At 55.0% G+C, this 4178-nt stretch overlaps 1 long non-coding RNA gene across 1 annotated transcript; it reads left to right on the forward strand.

Moving 5' to 3' along the window:
- The first annotated feature begins 465 nt into the window (after nucleotides 1-465).
- Nucleotides 466-3721, forward strand: LOC135979639 (uncharacterized). The gene is made up of 2 exons (XR_010596907.1): nucleotides 466-2291; nucleotides 3446-3721. It is a non-coding gene; the product is annotated as an uncharacterized LOC135979639 (long non-coding RNA).
- Nucleotides 3722-4178: the final 457 nt, after the last annotated feature.

Here is a 4178-nt window from a genome sequence, read left to right on the forward strand (position 1 = left end):
GCAGTCAGGGGACAAGGAGCGGGGGGGGTAGGGGGCTGGGAGTTCTGGGGGGGAGCTGTCAGGGGGCAGGAGTGGGGAGAGGGATCGGAGCAGTCAGGGGACAGGGAGCAGAGGGGTTTAGATGGGTTGGGAGTTCTGGGGGGGGGCTGTCAGGGGGTGGGGAGTGGTTGGATGGGGCGTGGGAGTCCCAGGGGTCTGTCTGGGGGTGGGGGTGTGGATAAAGGTTGGGGCAGTCAGGGGACAAGAGGCAGGGAGGCTTAGATAGTCCTCGGGGGCAGTTAGGGGCAGGGGTCCCAGGAGGGGGTAGTCAGGGGACAAGGAACGGGGGGAGGGTTGGGAGGTCAGGGGGGGCGGGAAGTGGGAGGGACAGGGGCGGGGCTAGGGCGGGGCTCCTCCCGTCCTCTTTTTTGCTCGCTGAAATATGGTAACCCTACTTCTATGGGGTCTCTGGGTGTGAATCAGAGCCTCATTCCCAGCTGTCTTCCAGGCCCTGGGATCTGGCACAGCCTCCCAGACGGGCACAGCCTGCAGCTGAGCCACGTCAGGGAGCAGTGGGGACAGGTCACCTCGTCCCATCCAAGCAAGCAATGCTGGGTGTCAGAGAGGCTTAGATGGGAGACCCTGCTCTCTCATGGAGGTAAGAGCCATTTACTCCTTGGGGCATGTGGGTCTCTTGGGGGAGAAATGGGATCCTCGATGCACAGCCTGGCTGGGAGCTTCCCCTGTCCCTGGCTCCCAGTGACAGCGATGAGATGAGGAGGGATGAAGCTTGGAGAAGAATAGAACTTGCCCCCGCGTGGGCCAGGTTCTAAGGAGGAGGGTATATAACGGGGGGCTTGGCCTGTGGGCTATAAAGCCTGGAGCTAGGCCAAATGGATTACAGAGTGAGCTCCAGCTGAGGGGAAACCAGGGGAAACCGCAACAAAGGTACAGGAGCAGGCCTAGCTGTTCGGTACAGGGCCTTGGGGCAGAACCTAGAATCCAGGGTAGGACTGGTTCTCCCACGGTCTCTAAGGAAGGGAATGTACAGGGCCATAGAAAGGGCTACCAAGGCCAGCAAGGGCAGGCCGATCCAAAGTCAGGCTGAGGAAAAGCCCCCAAGGGACAGAGGATCTTGTTTCAGTTAAAGACATTTTTTGACTTTTCGTTTGGGATGAGCGCGACCCAGGAAGGAGTGGACTAAAAGATGGTCGCCTGGCCGAAGGGCTGAGTTCCCAGCCCAAAACCTGCTGGCGGGCGTGCTAGCCCAAGAAATCTGTGACCCCAGGCCTTGAAGGAAGGGGCACCTATCGGTGAGTGAACTCTGTTACAAGCCTGCTTCCATTGTGGAAACAGCCTGGTATTGGAGAGTGGTGGGGATGGCCTGTGGGCGAGGATGGCTGGAGGGGTCATACAGGAGGGGCAGCAGCGTCCAGTGAGGAGATCAGGGAACGGGTTGTCTGCAGTCCTGCCACTGAGCGGTAACGTGATCCTGGTCAGGTCACTCTCCCACCTGGTGCCTCACTTTCTCTGTCTTTGAAATGGGGATCATCCCGACCCACATTAAGAAAGGGTTTGATCCTCTGCTCTTGCTTCCCAAATCCCTGCCCTCCTTGCCCCACACAGGCCTCTGCGCTGTTGCTCAAACTCCCATGCACATGTTAGTGCCTGTGTCACCCCCGCAACTGCAAGGTCTCATGTACAGTCTCCTGCCAGCAAACTGAAGCTGCCACTAGATCCAGAATAGGAATCGCAGTTCCTGTGCGCTGCCCTGAATGGAGTCTAGACCCTGGGCATGGGGAAGGCCAACGCTCACATCCAGGTAGATCATCAACCTACTCCTCTGTCCCAGGAGCAGGAAGGCCTCTGGTTCGTGCTCCCTTCGGTAGCTGGAGCTGCTGAGTTGGGAGTGTGGTGGGCAGAGATGGGAACAGGCCATAGGATGAATCAAGTGTCAGGGGGAGACTCCCTGTGTGTGGGAGATGATGTTGCCCCTCTGTGGGGAATCCCTTCCTTGCAGATGCTGGGCTTTAGGTGCTGGACTCTGCCAGGAAGCCCAGCTCCCATCCCTAGCAGCTTGGCTGTTCCCTACACTGCTGTGCACTAGGCCCTCTGCAGAAATGTGCTCTGGGCAAGGACTACAGAGCCTGCTGTCATCCTGGCAGGTGTCACCCCAGGTTCCATAATCCTGACCCCTGGTCTCCCTCCGCTGGCAGGCTCTGAGCAAGGCCTGCCCAGAGAACATGGATGACGAGCTCTCGATCCTGCTGACAGCACCCCCCAGCACAGACAAACTCCAGCACATCTTGGAGGTGAGCAGAATGGGGAGGGGCCGCAGGGGTTTTACCTTAGCCCTGGGGACTCCTAGAAAGAAGAGACTGGAAAATCCATGTTTCTATTGGATCCTTCCAACTATGCATTCGTGATATAAACTCACTGGGTGACCTTGGGGTAACTCACTTCCCCCTTACGGCATCAGTCTTCTCCACTATCAAATCTACACTGGGGAAGAAGGACAGAAGCCCCGACAACCACCTTCACCTCTGGGTGTCTGGTCCTGGGAGCCGAAACCAACTGGACTATCTGCCCCATCTCTTAAACTGCCCTATCTTTCCCTCCTAGGGCCTTGTCCTTAGTGCTCAGCCTGGCCCCTTCCCAGCTTGTCCCTGACCTTCAAAGGACTCTCCAAGCCCCTCCCATGCCTGCTTCCCTTGGGGTCTCTCTCCTGACTGAGCACAGCCTGCCCTTCTATCTCTCAGCAGGACTGGGTCCTAGTCACAGGCTGCGTCTTGTCACGTAACCCCCACACTTATTCCCTTCGCCCTAGGGAGCTGCATCACCTGGGCCAGGTCCAGTTGAGCTCCAACCCCTTTCCTGGCCATCTCACCCTGGGACAGGTTGAAACTGGTAACCTGTGGGTAACAGTAACTGGTTGCTCCCAAAGGTGCTGAAGACACAATGGAAGAGGAAATCCTTTGGCCTGGATTGAAATTATTCCGACTGAAAGTGAATGAGAGAAAATGGGTCCAGAGTTCTCTTCCTAGCAGCAGAAAATGTAGCGATTGATAGAAGTTCAGGTCAGAAAGGACCATTATGTGCATCTAGTCGCCCCTCCTGTATAACTCAGGGCCTAGAATGTAACCAAGTGGTTCCTTCAGCCAACCATAGCATGGGACTGAGCCAGAGCACGTCTTTCGGAACGACATCCGCATGCAGGAGAGCCAGCTGGCTACCAGAAAATCTCTCTTCTGCAGTGACGTGGGGTTAAGGGACATGGCGGAAAAGACATGGCAGCTGTGACTAAACTTAGAGCAGGGTGGGAAACGGAGACGCAGTTGGGACCTGTCTACACTACAGGTCTGTCGTGCGTTTGTAATCTGCTGACCGCCACATGTTGTTCAGAGCCTATGGACAACACAGCTCCTGAAGTGTGTTTGTTCTGTGCTTATCCCCTATGTACCAGCAGGGCTGGATGGCATTTCTCCCAATGCAAGGTCCTATACGTGGCAACAAGGCACGCCGGCCACACCTCCAGAATGGGGACGTGTATCCAGGAAAGCAGTGACTCTGAAAAGGATTTAGGGGCCAGAGTGGAGAAGCCACTCAACATGAGCTCCCAGTGCGATGCTGTGGTGAACAGGGCTAAAGCCATCATTAGACGAAGGAGAAGAGCCGTGAGTAGGATAGGAGGTGACACAGCAGCAGTGAGACTGCTATTGGAATACTGCCTCCAGTCTTGGTGTCCTCCTTTGAAAAAGATGGTCCTAGAAATTGGAGCTGGGGCAGCAAAGAGCCACCAAATGTTCTGAGGGCTGGAGAAAAATGCCTTCTAGTGAGCTATTGAAAGAGCTCAACCTGTTTAGCTTATCAAAAGAAGATTGAAAGGTGACTTCACTGAAGTGTTGAAATGCCTTAATGGAGAGAAAATATGGGGTATTAAAGGGCTCTTTAATCGAGCAGAGAAAGGCAGAACAAGACCCAATGGCTGGAAGGTGAAAAGAGACAAATTCCTATGACAAATAAGGCACAAATATTCAACAGCGAGGATGATTGACCACAGGAAGAAGCTACCATGGAAAGTGGTGGATTCTCCATCTCTTGATGTCATTTAATAAAGACTAGATGCCTTTCCGGAATGTGTTTGCCCCAAAAGTAGCTATTGTGGTAGACAGGAGGCCTGTGATATGCAGGGGGTCAGA

The sequence above is a fragment of the Chrysemys picta genome, unplaced genomic scaffold (genome assembly GCF_011386835.1).
Source record: "Chrysemys picta bellii isolate R12L10 unplaced genomic scaffold, ASM1138683v2 scaf1071, whole genome shotgun sequence".
Taxonomy (NCBI): domain Eukaryota; kingdom Metazoa; phylum Chordata; order Testudines; family Emydidae; genus Chrysemys; species Chrysemys picta.